Source organism: Myotis davidii, unplaced genomic scaffold, assembly GCF_000327345.1.
Source record: "Myotis davidii unplaced genomic scaffold, ASM32734v1 scaffold41, whole genome shotgun sequence".
Lineage (NCBI taxonomy): Eukaryota > Metazoa > Chordata > Mammalia > Chiroptera > Vespertilionidae > Myotis > Myotis davidii.
The window spans coordinates 1330710-1350053 of record NW_006292344.1 but is presented as its reverse complement, the minus strand read 5'-3'; the positions used below and the strand labels follow the sequence as shown (position 1 = coordinate 1350053).

The following is a 19344-nucleotide window of genomic DNA, read 5'->3' as shown; positions in this document are numbered from 1 at the left end:
TAATACTAATTTGGTAGTGATAGTTAAAGACAAAGAGAATCTTTAAGGCATCAAGAGAAAAGTAGTTAGTTATATACAAGGGAGTGCCCATAGGACTGTCAGCTGATTTCTCAACAGAAATTTTGCAGGCCAGAAGGGAGTGGCAAGAAATATTCAAAGTGGTGAATAGCAAGAACCTATAACCAAGATTACTCTACCTAGCAAAGCTCTAATTTAGAATTGAGGGTCAGATAAAGAGCTTCCATTAACTCTTAGAAAGACTGGAAGGGAGAGAGAGGGAGAGTGAGAGAAAATCATCAATGTGAGAGAGACACATCTATTGGTTGCCTCACATATGCTCCTGTACCTGGGTGGAGAAGGAGCCTGTGATGGAGATATGAGCCCTTGCCCATAATCAAACCCAGGACCCTTCAGTCCATGGGCTGATGCTCCACCCACTGAGTCAAACTGGCTAGAGCAAATGAGTCCACTTTTGACAAATCTCAGGCCATATTTATATCTGACAATATTACATGAGACTCTGAGAAGCAATGTTTATTCAGGTAACATAAATTGCTAAGAGCAATCATAACAACAATACATAGAGCTATTATACTTCAGCCTTCTGAACATCATATTGTGCATAAGACTGTCACCTGTCAACTGTGCTGTTTGTACTCTATTGTCACAACAACTGGTCATAAACTAGCTTACAGCCTTTGCATAAGAGTTTGGACACTGTAATTTGAATTAATGTTATTGAATTTATGTAATGATATCATTATAAAGTTTCCAATTTAATCTTTGTTTTTCTGATACTTAATTGTCACATTAAATTTTTGTTAAACCCAAAATTTTCTTCATCCTAAGGTTAAAGTATAATGACATTGTTAAATAAAAATGCCCAAATATTAGAAAAATAAAAAGAGAGAAGAGAGACAAATTTTCAACCTTTATGACCATGAGAATACCGGTTTAGAAAACAAAGAGATTCCACTTCATGCATTTTATGTTCTAAAATAAAAAAAAATTAAAAAAAATTGTTTTAACACCAATCCAAGAGCCTGAGAAATTTCTCAGTATCTGAAATGGTATTAAAAAACAGACAAGCTTCTCATAAGAATGTGTTATAAATTCAAATTATGTAAGAGAAGCTAGTTTTGCAATTTCACATTTAATAGCAAAACAATTGAAACCATTTTTAATGGGTAACCCTTTTCTTAAGTCATATTGGAAGTTGTTCCCTTTTATTTCAAGATTTTGAAAGAGAGACAAAAACTATATGCAATGACCAATGGCAGTTGCGTGAAAGCAAGCCAGGCAGTTTCACATGAGTTTCAGAATGACATCAGTGAATATTATTCCCTTTTAAATTTATCTCGATGAGAGTTTGGGTGTTGTATCTTCTGCATTTTTATCAATTATTGACCACCATGCAAAAAAAAAAAAAAAACCCAACACAATATGTGAAGAATGTACTGAATTGGCTAATATTCTTGGGAAACAAAACATACACTTACTGTAGACATTTAATATCCAAATTGTTAATGAAGGTTTTTCTTCTAATGTGGAGCCTAAGTTGACATTTAACCGCCATCTATAAGTTTGCTTGTACATATCCAATGACCAGGAGCTCATAACTTCATAAGACAGGCCCATCCATGGCAGAAAATTTGTAGCTGCTAGAAAGTTATGTGTAGCTGAAACCTGTATTCCCATGAGAATCAGCTTCTGTAAACATAATCCCTCATGTAGAGCTGCTCTCCAGGTATTTAAAATGATTTTTAGTTTCCTATTCAGTTTATTTTCCTGTGTTCTAAGTTTTAAAAAATCCAATTTTTCCTTCTCTTTAACTAGTCTTAGAGCTTTAAGACAATAACATAAAATTTAAAATCTCAAACCAATCGTTTTCAAATATTGCTTTAGTACAAAACTGTTTCTTCATGCCAACTCTTCCCCAAAATCCCAAGAATAAAATAGATGAATTGATAAAACAGTTCCTCAGACTTTATTTAAATTTTCATACATTGGCAGACTACTTTTCACTTGTAGGGGATGTACAAAATGCATTACCGTCATCCTAAGGGGATTGATTCCAGGACGTCCCTCAGATACCAAAATCCACAGATGCTCAAGTCCCTTATATAAAAAGGGATAGTATTTGCATATAACCTATGAGCATCCTCCTGTATACTTTAAATATTCTCTGGATTACTTATAATACCTTACATAATGTAAATAACATGTAAGTTTTTCGTATATGTATTGTTTAGGAAATCATGACCAAAATAGTCTGTACATTGCTCAGTACAGGCACAACCTTTGTCGACCTACCTACAAAGGTACACATCAGCAACAGCACTACCTTTTTTAAAATATCTTCCATCTGCCATTGTTTGAAAAGGCGGATTGTACTCCCCTTGTCTTCCTATGCTGTCTATGCTATAAGCCAGGTTGAACATCAGCTCCTCTAAAATGTCACAGAAGTGATTTTAAGTAAATAAAGAACAAAGATGGTGTCTTTTTTAATTTCTTAGTGCCTACCTAAAGCATAGTCTATCTTATCGTAAATGCCTAGCAAGTGATTATTAGATAAAAGAGAAGGTAAACTCAAGGATTTGGAATACAAAAAGGTAGACTCTGCTTCTGAATCATTTTCGTTCCCATTTCAAATGTGTTCGCTACAGTTCCTTATAATTAAGGTGACCACACATCCAATTTATGCCTGCTGTTTCGGTATGATTATTAACAGTGCCTCTTCTCACTCTCAGAAGTGTCCCAGTTTAGATTATAATGTATATAGTCACTTTACTTATAACACTGTGATAATGAGGTTTTGGTCACTGAATCCAAGAGAATCTTTGCTATGTCCAGGTCCTCTCCCAAAGCCTCCGTGTGGCCAAAGATCTCCGGCACATTGATTTGATACTGCATTCCCTAGCTAGTTTAGCTCAGTGGATAGAGCATCAGCCTGCAGACTGAAGGGTCCCAGTTTCTATTCTAGTCAAGGGTACATACCTGAGTTGTGAGCTTGATCTCCAGTAGGAGATGTGCAGGAGGCAGCCAATCAATGATTCTCTCTCATCATTGATGTTTCTCTATCTCCTTCCTTCTCTGAAATCAATCAAGATATATTAAAAAACAAAAACAAACAAACAAAACAATAAATGCTACTTCAGTTGCTTAGAGGGCAGTGCACTGTGCAGTGGGAAGTAGAGGCTTTGGAGGAGTCCCTGCTCCAGAAGCATATGCTGCCCATGGAGCAGGGATGAATGATTCCACAGGAGAAGAAGGATGCAAGACACAAAAGAAATTGAGCAGAAGCTAGTAGCAACTACTCTATATACTCAGTCTCTTTCTGCTGAAGCAGAGAATATTGACTTTTCTAAGAAAATAAGATTGTTTACTTCAAGTATGTCTTTGCCACCTATCCACTCCTGTCTCCTACCTCCATCAGTATCACCAGTGATTGTGTCATGTCTACTTGGTTCCAAGTAGAAGGATAACAGGTTTTGTCTGATTCTTCATTTGGAACAGAAAAATAAGAGAGCGAACAAGAAACAGAAATAAAATGTGTCCAGCTTTTTTCATTATGGTACCAGAGTAAAGGTGGAGAGGACTTACTTATAATTGATTTTCATTTCCAAATAAGTGTCACCAAAGAGTTAAGGGAGATGAAGTAAAAATAACTCAATACAGGCCCACAGGCTATATGTCTATTTAACTTATTTTAAATAAACTATTTTATATTTATTTCTACTGCAAATTCTAAATATTTATCCCACAGTGGCTGGGTGGGGGTGGGAGGAGGGCACACAAGATGGAAAGTTGACAGCTCTTGCCAAAGATGGAACTCTCAACAGCACTCATATTATAATATTGCATGTCTCCTTCTAGTACTTTCCAAGATGTTTGAAACCAAAACAGTTTAGAATATTCTCCCAGCTCAGGATCTTCCCTCCTTATGGCATTTTTACTGATAAATAGAAATTCCCCTTAGGGATTCCCTAAAGTAAAGCCATTGCATTCCCTTCTATTATGTAATTAATTGCACTGACAAATAGAGATCTAATAGAACAGAATTGTAAATCCACCCTCAATTTAGTATCTACTACACAGAGAGCCTTTTTGCAAGACATGTCCAAAATATGAAAACCATACCCTTACTGGGTTGGATATGGTGGATCAGCACTCAAACTGCCATATTGCAGAAGCTACCTTGCTGGTAGCGTTTGATTCCAGAAGAGATTCTGCCAAAATAAATGTGCTGACTTGAGATTTGGGAGACAAAAGTAAGATGGAAGCCTTGTTCCCACTACTTGGGTTGTTTTCTGCTGGAAGAATGGCCATGGAGAACGGGGATTGTTCTGTATCCACATTCCCACATTCAGTATTCAGCCTTTTGGTTGTCAAGAAGTAGCTACGGTAGAGGGAGTAGCTAGATTCATGTCTCATGGTCTAGTTACTACTTTCCCAATTATGGCTTCTTTATCTCTGGTTCACAAGTACAGTGCTGTATTCACCTGTGTCTTAGCCTCATGATTTCCTGCTGTGCTGATTGGGGGGAAAAGATGTTAACTCTGTGTGATTCTGAGATTCATTACTGAAATCTCAGCCTTAAACTTGCTCTATACACTCCTTCCATTTTTTTTTAAATTACCTAATATTTAGTATTAAATCCTTTCTGCCAAAACTAAAGTGGTTTGTTTCTCATAGCAAAACTATGTCAACATCCTTAAAATATATTTTGCCATGTTATCAACAAGATACAGGTTCAAATAATTCCTTGTGCAAGTAAACCCTAAGTGCCTATGCATCTGATCATCATTAGGGTTCTGAGCCATGCACAGAGACAATGCAGGGCCACCTTCTCAGAGCCCCAAGTCTGGTGGGAAGAGGCAGGCTATGACAGGGAAGTACTAAATGTGAGGGAGCAGGCCAGGAAGAAGCCTCATCATCTGATCTCAACATTCTAGCCTCAGCTTTATCACTAACTGGCCACATTTTCTTATCAAGAAAGCTAGATAGCCCTTCAGTGGTTCTCAACCTTCCTAATGCCACGACCCTTTAATACAGTTGCTCATGTTGTGGTGACCCCCAACCATAAAATTATTTTCGTTGCTACTTCATAACTGTAATTTTGCTACTGTTATGAACCGTAATGTAAATATCTGATACGCAGGATGTATTTAGGCGACCCCTGTGAAAGGGTCGTTCGACCCCCACAGGTTGAGAACTGCTGTGCTTAGCTGGTTTAGCTTAGTGGACAGAATGTTGGCCCTCAGACTGAAGGGTCCAGTATTCAATTCCAATCAAAGGAATGTACCTCAATTGCAGGCTCAATCCCTGGCCCTGGTTGGGCACATGCAGGGGGCATCCAGTCAATATGTCTCTCTCACATCAATGTTTCTCTCTCTCTGCCTCAATAGAATGATTCTCTCTAATCATCGATGTGTCTATCTCTCCCTATCCCTTCCTCTATGAAATCAATAAAAATATTTTTTTTTAAAAAAAGAAGGCTAGATGGATAAAAGTCCCATCAAGCTCTAACATTCCACAACACTATGAGTATTTGTACTCAGGAGGGAATTTACTTGGATTCAAGTCCTAACAAAACTTCTTAAAGTTGCAGTTCCCTAAATAAGAAGGTCAGAACCCAAAGGTCACAAAATACACAAACCTCATATAGTTTAAAATAGGAACAGGAATTAGTGACCCCCAAATGTTATGCATTGTGGCAGACTAGAGCTGGATTTTGGAGGGAAATCCAAAATCCAGCAGTCATCACGAACACCAGAGAACAAACACAGTTTCTCCAGGATCTCTGTCTTTGAAAATGTCTGCCTCACTATCTGATGATAATGGGAATAGTTACATGTACTGTCTTCTCTAAAAGTTCTTAGACCAAGGCCTTTCAGACCTCAACTGGGCCTTAATTTCCTCATTCTTAAAACGGAGACAATATCTGCTTTGTTTACCTCATAGGTGCTTATGAGGATCTAGTGAAATACCAGACACAAGAGCCTTCTATAAATAGCAGATGATCTAGATCTAGACTAAATAAATAAATATATATGTATATATGAAGAAAAGGAAGATTATTAATAAAGGAATTTCAAAGGAAAGCTATGAAGGGTACTTCTCATAGCCCAGCAGCGAAAGGAAATATAAATATAGCAGTGATTTTACAATTTCATAATCTGGGGGAAGAAATTGTGATCAGAATTGTAACAAACAATGATGTCCAAAAGAGAAGAGAAACCAGCCTGGCTCTGTCATAACCATCTCAGTTCCTGTAGCCTACACAACAATGGAAAGACTGCAGGGCGGGGCTAGAGCAGCCTTGGTGACTATGGAACACCAGGGACCTGGGGAAGCTGGACCAAAAAGAGGACATTTCCACCTCAGTAATTATAATCATCCCATAGCATGTGTTCTCTAAGAATGGTTGTGTGATTTCACCACTTTCTCAGTAATATCTCTTGGAAAACAGAAATAACTACCATAACTCAGAAGTGAAACATTACCGATAGTTCTTTGAAGTAATGCACTTGGAGGGTACGAAAGCCAGCTCTAGATTTGCTCACCTGAATGAACAAAAATACAAAGGCATTTCCAGCTGGCGTGGCTCAGTGGTTAAGTGTCGACCTATGAGCCAGGAGGTTACAGTTCGATTCCTGGTCCGGACATATGCCAGGATTGTGAACTTGATCCCCAGTGTGGGGCATGCAGGAAGCAGCCAATCAATGATTCTCCTTCATCATTGATGTTTCTGTTTCTCTCTCCCTCTCCCTTCCTCTCTGAAATCAATACAAATATATTTCAAAAAATATAAATATAAAGGGGGATCATGCTCAGATCTGGATTGTATGACCCAAAGGGTATAGACAGACTCAGGTGGTAGTCAGGCGACAACTAACTCTAACAGAGGTGGAGGCAACCTAAGCAGTAGGTCATCGCAGCCAAAACCACTTAACACTGAAGCACCCTCAGTCTACTGGCAAGCATCCAAGCTAGGAAGCAGGTAAGATGGAAGCTGAAAAATCCAGTCCCAGGCCCCTGGGCACAAAGTCCCAGGAAGGGTTACAAGTCAGGAAGCAAAATAGAACCCTCTTGGTCTGCACTGGGTGGGAGTTACCACAGAGGTCTCTAGGGCCTTGAGATATTAGGTAACGAAGGAAGGAAATAAACTAGATAAATCAACCCTACCTGTAATTCACTGAAGAGAAGAACTCAGTGGCAAACAAAGATAACAAAAAAATAAATAAAAACAAAACACACATGAACAACTGCAATAGCAGTCAGTGAAATGCTGATTAAAACAGCAGTGAAATACAACTTGTCACACAGATTGGCAAAATGCTAAAAGATTCATCAAACTCACTTTTGGGTTGGATGTTCAGGGAACCTGACACTCACAATAGTGTTTTTCCTTCATAAACAGACGTGCTCTCCATTTATTTATTAGACATATGACTTGTCTATTGCTAGTTTGTGCAAAGTAACAGAGTTGAGTGGTTGTGACAGAGACCACCTGGCCTTCAAAGCCTAAAATATTCACTACCTGTTCTTTTACTGAAAAGTCTGCACCCTCCAATTCTAATATATATATAAAAAATGTTATTACTTCCCATTGCTACAGATATAATCAATCTGTTCTTTTTTCTTATGCCCTTTGCTAGATTGTTATTTTTTATAATAGGACCTTTCATTCCTATCAGCTTCTATTTTGATACATATTCATGACATAACTTTTTCATTAGTGCCTACCAGTTATCCCACAGCCATTGGAATAGTGCTCCCTTTCAGAATGTTTCCCTTTGGTCCCTTTTCTGCATATTCAATTCTGCACCCAGTTGCTCTGTTTTTGGGTAGGTTGTGTTACTGCACTGGTCTCCATTTAGTCCATCAACAACACTTCACCATTTCAATGAGTACTGCTTTATAATGTGCTTGAGCATCTGGGCAGCTGGTCCCTGCTCCTCATTACTCTTGTTTTTCAAATTTCTCTTAGCTATTTTGCCTGTTTTTTACCCAAACAATTTTGGATTTTTTTGCTGTTAATATTCAAGAATAATTGTCTTGATATTACATAAAATGTAGGAAAAAATAACTACTTAACAACCTTTATATTTTCATTTAGGAAGAAGATGTGTCTTCCAGTTTATTCAAGGGATGCTTCATATGACTCAAAAAGTTCTAGAACCTCTTTATACAAGCCATATACAATTCTCATTAAAAGATTAATTCTTTGTTTTGCTGTGAATAACTTCCTAATGATTGCAAAATATTCATTTTCCAAGGCCATATATAAAATATAATTAGAAATGAGACATTAAGAGACATGTTTATCTTCACAATAACCAAAGAGATGCTAATACCAACCCCCCCCCTAAAAATGTATCTAATGCTGGCACAATTGGGAGATAATGACTCATACATTCTTGCTGCAGAACAAAAGAAATATCTCTTTTAGAACACAAGTCATCAGCAGGTTTGGATAACCACAAAATGTTAACCTCTGACCCTGATATTTCAACCCACCAACATCATGTTCAAGATTTTTAATGGATTAAGTTGCATCTATACATACAACATTAATTATAATAGCAATGTATAAAAATAATGAAATAAGTAAGATATGATATAATATATGAAATTTTACAGATATTTGAATTGTAATCATTGAAGAATATGCAGCAATATAGAAAATGTTTAATGTATGATGCCAAGTAATACATAGCACCATGGTAACTTATGCTAATAGCTAAAGTTTGGAACAGAATACTACACAAAAAATGATAGCTTGCCCCTGTATCGAGGAGGTAGAATTATTGGTGACATTTTTTCTACTAAAGGAGCTTAACACAATGCTGCAACATTATTTATACATTTTTTTAAAGCAGAGACCAATTTTTAGGTGCCTTGCAGACCTATAATTTGCAATTCTTTTGCTGTTAAATGGGGAGAAAATGAGGTTCAGGCACATGAATTGATTTTTCAAAGGCCTATATATTGAGTCTTGGGCAGCACTGGGACTAGAACCTGAGTCTCTAGATTTGAGAGGCAGTATTCTTTCCTACAAGACATTCTGTATTGTCATTTTTCTCAGGGCTAACAGACTCTGGGATCATTGTAATATTTTTATATATTATAAATAAGTACATGAAAATAACAATGTTCAATTACTGCCCTAAGGGAGCCATGGCTTTAAAAATCCTATGAAATGCTTTGATGTGCTGGAACTAAACTTCTCATAAAGTCATAAAACCATAAATATATGCAAATTGTCCACTCCGGAGTAAGACCAGGGTGTTTTGTGATGTGCGCTGACCATCAGGGGACAGTGCAAAGAGAAGGAAGGCCCTGGCCAGCAGCCGGGCAGCTAGGGAAGGCAGGCCCGGCAGGCCCCGTCTGGCAGCCAGCATCTGGAAGGGAGGCTGGCCCTGATCGCTGGGCAGGCCTAGGAACGCTACCCATGCAAGAATTTCATGCACCAGGCCTGTAGTTTTCTAACAAAGTCATAAAGCAAATTTAGTGCTAAGAATTAACTTAATATAAAGGAAAACTTTGGCACTGCACATTTACTTTAAACCTACAAATTCTCAACTTGCAGTATTATAATTCTAGGGAGAAAAACTCCTTCAAAATTCAAAGCTAATGAGAACTATTTCCTTGACTTTTCTCATTGAAGCCCGGCAAGAAATTTGGCAGAAGAGGTGTTTAGATACCTATATACACAATGGATAACCATAATTAGTTCCTGATATTCTATAGTGCCTAAAGATAGATAACATTTGGAGCCTACATGTATTCTAATGGCTTTTGAATTTTGAGGGGTTCTAATTAGATCCCAGTGGAGGTAATGGTTAGAAAGGAACAAGGTAAAAGAAATCACCCAATAAAAGACAGTCAAGAATAAATGGTTAACAGGGAAGACAGACAGTGTGTGTATACATATGGTGACGGAAGAACATTTAACTCTAGGTGGTAGGCACACAATGCAATATACAGATGTTGCATTGTACACTTGCAATTTATATAATTATAATAATTAATGTCATCCCAATAGATTTAGAAATTTTTTATACAAAAAAGAATTGCCTTAGCAAGAAAGTTGGAATTTGGGCATTACAAATACAACGAAATAATGAATATACTGGCAACTTTCTGAGAGTCTCTACTCAAACTTAATCTTTTCTTCTTACAAACTCCTAATATATACTTTTGTAGCTTTAATGTTGACAGTGTCTTAGCCCAACTAGGGCTAGAATTTTCCTGTGAAGATGTCTGTCTCCTCTACCAGATGCAAAGCTCCTTGAGGGTGGGAACTAGTCTTTAATCATCATTTTAAGACAAAGCATCTTACACAGTGCCTGCTGAAGAAAATACATATTATTAAATAAAATGTGTATCTCTTTGTAGCAAACCTTGTTAAGGAGGTGAAGCTAATATAGAGAAAATTGATAATAATACTTACCCAAAAAATTAATTAAAATGGATTCTATGTGTTCATGCTGTCAAAATTCATCACGATAAAACAAACATACTAAAATTTATACTTATACATGGAAAAATATCTTCTATGTCTGTTATCATTCCTGATTATGTCTAGGAATAGGTGTACCACAACAGGATGAAAAAAAGAGTGTAATTTGAGCCAGAAGAGAATGGGTTTAAATTCAAAAATAGAATCCTCATCAAATTTTAATGTATCAAAAGTCAGTAATTTCATTCTAAAGACTAATAACAATCCTATATAATAGAGGTAATATGCAAATTGACCATAATGCCCTCACACAAGATGGCCACCCCCATGTGGGCACAAGATGGCCACCACAAGATGACTAGCTGGGGTGGGCAGTTAGAGGGTACCAGGCCTACAGGGGAGGGCAGTTGAGGGGGACCAGGCCTACAGAAAAGGGCAGTTGTGGAGGACTGGGTTGGCAGAGAAGGGAAGTTGAGGGCAATTGGGCTGGCAGGGGAGCATTTCGGCATCAATGAGGCTGGCAGGGGAGTGGTTAGGGGGTGATCAGGCTGGCAGGCAAAAGCAATTAGGGGCAATTAGACAGGCAGGCGGGCAAGTGGTTGGGAGCCAGTAGTCCTGGATTGTGAGAGGGATGTACGACTGCCGTGCCTAAACCAGCAGTTGGACATCCACCGAGGGGTCCCAGATTGGAGAGGGTGCAGGCTGGGCTGAGGGGACCCCCCCCCCCGACACACACACACACACACACAGTGCACAAATTTCTTGCACCAGTCCTCTAGTAACAATAATCATAATAAATAGCAAGAAGACACTAAATACCAGTAAGCATCATTGGAAATATGGGCATCTTTCATGAACAAGCATCCAAACTGACTTGAACCAAATATACATGAACCCTCTCTGAGCCTTAGTGTTCTCTAAGGCAGTTGAACCCTATGTACCTATAGAATTTGAGTGTCAGTAAAAACACTAATGTCATCATTGCCAAGGAATAGTAATAGTATCAGGAGACTGTTACATGGTGGGAGGACTGCACATGTGCAGAGTAAGACACAACAGAAGGGACCAGGGAAGGCAAAAAATAAACTCTTTAAGAAGTTAACATTCCACTAACTTCCAAGAAAAACTCTTAAAAAAAATGCTAAACTAATAACAACAACCCATTCCCCAAAACAAGGCAGAGGAAGAGATAAAATAAGACCCTAATTAAAAACATGTATGAACATCTAATATGCATAACATTCATTGTTTTAGGTATTAAGGAAGCTACAGAAGAAGTGTACATAAATTCAGAGGATCTTCCAGTTTACTCGGAGAGTGAAAACAACCATTACTCTATGTAAATGTGGGAAAAGATGGATTTCTTTAAAGAGTCCTTTTAAAAAGCTTTCACATCCAATATCATACACAAAAAGTAAACACTAACTTTTGAGACAGTCAAGGTAGACAATATTATTAACTTCATTTTACAGGCTTGGAATTTTATGTAGAGAGAAAATCAATCAATCAATCACACAAATAGCCAATCACCAAGTCCATATTCAAACAGATCTACTAATTTATAAATAAATATAAGTTCCATATATTTTGCCACCACTCTTGCAGCATTAGAAAATATCTATGTGACTTGTATGAACACATAATTAAATGACAAAAGGAGATTTATAATTCAGACTAGTGGGTGCTGCCTAAGTTAGGATTAAATAAAACTTGAGGGCGCTGACACACTCTAGAAGAAAAGGAAAAATAAAGGTTTTCTCTCTCTTCAAAAGTTCCTTATGCCATCTCATCTACTGCTATTCATTATATTTTGATAGTTCCCAACTCTAGTCCTGACCTTTCTTCTAAAATCCAGCCTCGAACATCCAGGAATTCATTTGTAAAATTCTCAACTCTGAAAAGTTACGTAAAATAATTCCCATTTTATTCCATACACACACACACATAAAAGTGGAGCTTCCTTCAATTGCCTATTTGAAAGAATGGTACCACAAATTGAATATTAGGATCATGCTCTGTACCAAGGAATGGCATTGGCTTTCTGGTACTTTGCTTTCCCTCAACACTGTTTCATATGTGACAGCTAGGCTGAGAACCTACTAGGATAAAGAGGTGTTGTTGGTCACAGAGGAATAGAATATTCACCAGGTCACCTGACCATAAAACCACTTTAGGAACATTAAAACACTCCATTACTAATAATTACATCTTAGCTCTAAATGAGGTAAGTGTTCAATAACACTTACTGAAGCAAGAAAGGAAAGGGGGGAAAGAAATAATAGGAAGAGGGAAGAAGAAAAGCAGACAAGAAAAGAGGGAGGAAAGAGGAGCATCAGTGGTAGAACCAATGGTCAAAAAAAAGCATTTTTTTCATTTAATTCAGTTTATTTTTATCTCTTTACATGTGAAAGTCTCAAGATTTGACTTTGGTTTTGTGTGTGTTATTGTCACATGTTGACAGCTGTGTCTTTAATCAGTATTATCTTGGGCACTTTTCACTATTCTCTGGGCTTCCACTATATATTTATTATAGGAGGGTCAATCAATCCCAGAGTCTAGAAAGGGTAGAACAGAATAATGCAAAGGTCACGAAGTTAAGAATGCAAAACTGTGAAGAGCATGGGCTCTGGCATCAGGCTGCAGGGTGTGAATCTAGATTCTGTCACCAACTAGCTCTGTGATGTTGGGCAGGATGACTTAACTGCCCTAGGACTGAGCTTCCAAATCTGTGAGGATCAGTTATAAAGGTTGATTGATATATTTTTTAAAAGTTCATTATTATATAATTGTGTCTTCTTCTTTGGAGGAACATAAACCACTTGAGAATTTTATGCATGTGGTAATGAGGAGGGAATATATTTCCACACAAATATAGAAAATTGTGCAAACAACTTCAGAAAGCTCACATACGAGTAATCCTTAATTTAATAGTCCTTGAACCAGATGGCCATTAAAATACTTCTTCTGGCAAAAGCCTGTGACATGAGCAGTTCAGAAACAGGCAATAAGGGATTAGTATAGGCTTCATAGGTCAACTACACTTGGTATATTTATGACTTCCATTTGATTGTCAGGAATCTGTCAAATGAATATAAGGAACACATTCAAGGCCATGAGTTCAAAGGAAACCTAAACAAACTAAGATTCTGCTATGGATTAAATTATGCCCCCCCCCCTAAAATTCATACATTGAAGCCTAACCTCCAATGTAAAGATACAGATGGGGTCTTTGGGAAATAATGCAGTTTTGGTGAGTTCTGAGGGTAGGGCCCTGATGATGAAATTAGTGCCCATAAAAGAAAAGGCACCAGAGAGTTGACTCTCTCCCCTTGCCATATGAGCACATGGTGAGATTGTGGCCTTCTACAAGCCAAGAAGAGAGATCTCACCAGAACCTGACTATACTGCCACCCTAATTTCAGACTTTCAGTCTCCAAAACTATGAAAAAAAAAAATAGATTTCCATTGTGCGAGCCACACGATATTAGTATTTTGTTGTGGCAAACCCAAACTGACTAATACACACTCTATATGGAAAACAGCACATTAGAGGGTCCTGCAAAGGAAACCAAATGGGCCAAAGTGTCCTATTTCTTCAAGATATAATAAAATATACATAATGGGCACTATCATGAAAAGGCTGCCTCATCTTAAGTACTGAAGGAATAGCATTTCTAACTATAAACTATAGAAGTTTACTTTTCATACGTTTCTAATAGTTTAAAAATAATTGTAAGAGATAAAAAAACATCACCTGTGCTTTTTCTACTTGCTCCACCTAACAAATATAAAAAGGAAGAAGCCGTGGAAAATGAGGAAATCGTATTTGAAAGTTTTGTGTTCTCAATTTCACATCCTGCTCTCCACTACCGATCTGGGTGACCTTACAGTTTTAATTATCAATTTTTTTTTCAAATTATACAGATTGAGTTATATTACTTTCCTTTTAAAAACATCTATATCCTAAAAAAATGTTCAAATTATTCCTAATTCCATAATCTGTTACCAAATTATATTTCCAACTACTTTTCCCATAACATCCCCAAAGGTCCTACTCTGAAGAGCCCTAAAAATGCAGCCCATACTTTCTAAGGAAGGTTATTCTCTTAGCTCACGCTAACGCATCATTTCCGGATAAACTTCCTTGCATTCTCCAGCAATCAAAAACTTACTGATCATGCCACAGCATGGATTAAACTAGAAAATGTTATGGTAAGTGAGTGTAACCAGTCACAAAGGAGCACATATTGTATGATTCCATTTATATAAAACTAGAGACTCGGTGCATAAAAGTTCATGCACTTGGGGGGTGGGGGAGTTCCCTCAGCCTGGCCTACACCCTCCCACAATCTGGGACCCCTTGGGTAGGGTCCCTAGGCCTGGCCTGAGATCAGGGCCTATCAGGGTTTTCCTTCTCCCAGCTGCAGGCAGTTGGCCCCACCCCCATCACTGCCACTGCTTGCCTTCTGTGCAGCGCTGCCCGCCTCCTCTGTCATCAGTGGCCTCCCCCTGCAGGCGACATGCATGGGGTGTGATGGCTTAGCTGTTCTGGGCTTCCCTCTTTCTTTGCTAGGGGGGGAATGACAGGGCCAGCCCTATGAGGGGCCATCTGCCTACCTGATCGCCCCTAATTCTGACCTGCCTACCTGATCACCCCTAACCACTCTGCCTGCCTGCCTGATCACTCCTAACTGCTTGCTGGGGGCAGAGCCATCCCTGAGAGGGGCTGTCTGCCTAGTTGATCACCCTTAACCACTGGCTTGCCTGCCTGATCACCTCTAACAACTCGCCTCACCTGCCTGATCACCCCTAACTGCTTGCTTGGGGGTGGGACCCGCCCGGCAAGGAGCCATGCTGCTTCTGGTCTCTGGTCATTCCAGTCATTATGCTTATGGTGGCTGACCTTTTTTTTTTATATAGGATGTCCAAAATAGGCAATTCTAAAGAGCAGAAAGTAGATTTGTGGCTGCTTGAGGGGAGGTAGGGGGAAGAGAGGACTGAGTGCCAGTGGTACAGGGTTTCTTTATGAGGTGACAAAAATGTTCCAAAACTGATTTTGGTGACAGTTGTGCAACACTGTGAATATATTAAAACCCATAGGATTATAAACTTTATAAGCGTTAATTGTAGGATATATGAATTAGATCTCAATAAAGCTATTATTTTTTTTTAAAAGGAGGAAAAAAGAGAAACCTTACCCATCCAACTAAGTTCTTCAACTGGGCTATATAAATTTATCCTCTGCTCTATCAGTTAAAATCCTTCAATTGAGCACCATCCGAATGTTATTTGTACCTCTGGTTAATATTTCATTCTGGCTGGCAACATAATTATGTTTAGTTATTCCTCTGTCTCCCTCCCACACAAAAGTATGAGTGCTTTCAGAGAAAAACAAACCTGTGTCAGACATTTCCAAGTCTGGAACTCTCTAACCATTTGGTTCTTTTGTGCACAGTAGAAAAATCTGCCCAGTCTTGTCTTAGTGAGTGGAGGGAGGAGAGGACTTAATCCCTCTTGCCCTCCTACCCTTGAGGAGGCAGTAAGTAGCAGCTCTGCCTACATCCTTCTTCTCACCTCTGACAATTCAGTAAAATAATCCATGAGAGGCACAACCATGAATATACAAATACACAAAGAACAAAAAGAATACATCTGCTACCATTTTTTACAACCAGACACTCCCCAATTTCAGCAGAAAGCTCAAGGCATTCATATTAGGGTTTTTCTTCACCAGTTGTTTCTTTGTGTGTTCCATAACAACAACATGAAAAAAATGTTTTTCTTACTAATTAGGTCTGAGGACTTTAGATGTACAATGAAATATACTGAAATTATTTTAATACATTTAGGTAGTAAGGGAAAACAGAAGTTTTTTCTTAAGTCAGTTTACAATTACAAAAACAGGTCATGATACTATGAAATGCACCATTTACAGAGGGGATAGCAAGAAAATATACTGAAAGGAGTTTTATCATCAAGCCCATTTTGAAAGTTCTTCTTTCTCAACTTCCACAATTGTGCTGAGCACTGATCATTTTTTTTTAAATATATTTTATTGATTTTTTACAGAGAGGAAGGGAGAGAGATTGAGAGTTAGAAACATCGATGAGAGAGGAACATCAATCAGCTGCCTCCTGCACATCTCCTACTGGGGATGTGCCCGCAAACCAGGTACATGCCCTTGACCGGAATCGAGCCAGGGACCTTTCAGTCCGCAAGCCGACGCTCTATCGACTGAGCCAAACCGGTTTCGGCCACTGATCATTTTCTACCTATTATGAGAGGGGTCTGTGTTCAAGCCCACTCCCCTGTACCTGTCGTCACCTTGCTAACTCCACTTCTTTCAGAAAATGTACCTTGCCCCACAAACTAGGCCAGAAAAAGGAAGAAAAGAAGTGGTTTAATATTCTCACAATGCCTTGTATTTTTCCTTTGTGGCACCTCTCACAACCATAATTACGTAATTATCTGTGAAATTATGGGTGGTGGTTGTCACTCCTAGACCAGAAGCCCTGTGTACAATGAGAGGGTATGTATCTGCCTGGTATCCACACTTCTGGTTAAGGGATCGATACCTGGCCAGAGCAGGCACTCATAGTTGTTGATTCAGTTACTGAATTCCCCTCACCAAATTGCCTGATAGTATTAAGTCCTTGACAGCAGGGAGTATGTCTAATTCATTTTGGTTTTTCTATTGTGCCTGGCTCAGCAACTGATAGGTTATATAAAATAATTCATATGTAGATAAATGAATAAATGAACTTAATAGTGGATGGATTATGGGTATTGGAGAGGCTATTCGTGGCGCATTAATGGTAACAGAAGCACCCTGAGTGGATTAGGATTTAAAGGCAACCCTCCAAGAAAGCTGGTCCCAATAAGAGATCTTGGAACAGCACCACACAAAGAAGGAAGACAGTCAGAGATGAAAGATGTCCCTGGATTTATGTCAATTTCCTTGGGCTCCAAGAGTCAATTTTCACCCAATTTCAGTGGGTGTGGCTCTTGCCCAGATGCAACTGGGTTACAAATCCCATGTTGTATCCAAGCAGAGCCCAAGAAAACCAGGCCTTTAGAAAAATAAATCATGGAAAAGCAAAAAAACAGAGCCCAAACAGCCAAAAGACTCTTAGAACTCAGCAGCCCTAAGAAAGTCAGAGTGAACATGCCCTGCAGAAAACAAAAGGGATGCAACATGAAACTTGTCTCCCCTGCAAAGACTTGTCTAGTGTTGCACCATGGCAGCCTCCTGAAGGGGTTTTTGATGTGAAAAGGTCATTTTGCCAAACAGAGTTTTGGTAGATGCCAACAGCAGACCTCCTGAGGCGATCAAAGAATCTAAAGTTTAGGCAGGAAACAAACTGTGCACATATAGGAGGACACTACCATGTGCCAAGCCCTGCTTAAGACACTGGAAATGCACATTCCAGTACTGAAAATTTGCAACCAAGAACACAGAAAATTTAACTGTGGAGTTAAATATCAAGACCACTAAAACCTAAACAGCTAAATGATAATTATTGATGCTGATTTGATCGGGAGTCTGACAATATGGCACACCTGGGATCACTGAGGAGTTCTCCAAATCTACCTAACTGACATAATTGTGGGGCACTAGGGCAGGTTTTGAATCCTGGCTCCTCCACCACTCTCTCACTGTGCAGCCTTGGGGAAGTTATAGGAACTCTCTGTGCATATGTGTGTACTCATCTGTAAAATGAAGATCATGATAGCCCTCAGTTAAATGTGAGCTCTAATTAGTAATCAGTGGCTAAACCTGTGAGAGGAAAAAAAACAAAAACACAAAAAACAGCCCTGCACAAATGCCAGAACAGAAGGCCCTTACATTCAACTGGAATCTGGTGCTTCTTTTACAAAGGGTACCACTCAGTCCCAGGGAAGGGACAGGACCAGAAAGTAAACCACCAGCTGACCCAGGAGAACAGCCAGGCCGGGTGACTCACGCTGACCAGGGCTATTCACTAACACATGGAGCTGCTGTCAGAATTACGTGAGCTAATGGATGTCCTGTGCCGAAAAAGGTACCTGGCTCAAAGGCAGCAGTGTCTATCTGTTTGCTATGATTATTGATAATAATAATTCCTTGACACATATTTATAGGGTATTTTGTAGTTTCTAAAGCCTTTATATACCAACTATCTCATTTATTCCACATGACAACGCCAGGATCATGATTGTGTAAGGCCCAATGAAGGAACTGGGTCAAATGAGGCTCAGTGAGGTACCTTCATTTTCCCAGGATTCCACAGCTAGTGGGCAGAAAAGTGCAGCTCAGAACCTATAGTTTCCATCACTGAGTCTAAAGCATTTCCCTTCACAAGATACTGCACCTCAGATACAGCTAGCACCAGACTGCAGATTCTGTAGCATCTTTTTCTTTTTTTTTCTTTTTTCAGCATGTATCCTTTGATGGCCAGGATATGTTAATCTGGCATTATAATTCTCTCCCTATAAATATTAAGCTGTTATAATTTTTGCATTAGCATTTCTTTTTTAATTATTTTCTTTATTGATTGAGGTATTACATATGTATACTTATCCCTCCATTGCCCCCCACACCCCTCACTCATGCCCTCATCCCCCTAATGTCTGTGTTCATTGGTTAGGCTTCTATGCATGCATACAAGTCCTTTGGTTGATCTCTCCTCCTTACGCCCAACCTCCCCTACCTTCCCCCTCTGAGGTTTGACTGTCTGATCGATGCTTCTCTATCTCTGGATCTGTTTTTGTTCATCAGTTTATGTTGTTTATTATATTCCACAAATGAGTGAGATCATGTGATATTTATCTTTCTCTGCCTGGCTTATTTCACTTAGCATAATGCTCTCCAGTTCCATCCATGCTGTTGCAAATGA

At 38.9% G+C, this 19344-nt stretch overlaps 1 protein-coding gene across 6 annotated transcripts in view; it reads right to left on the bottom strand.

Annotated features, from left to right (window-relative positions):
* Nucleotides 1-19344, bottom strand: part of LPP (LIM domain containing preferred translocation partner in lipoma) — a 653115-nt gene that overhangs the window by 431184 nt on the left and 202587 nt on the right. The window lies entirely within an intron of this gene.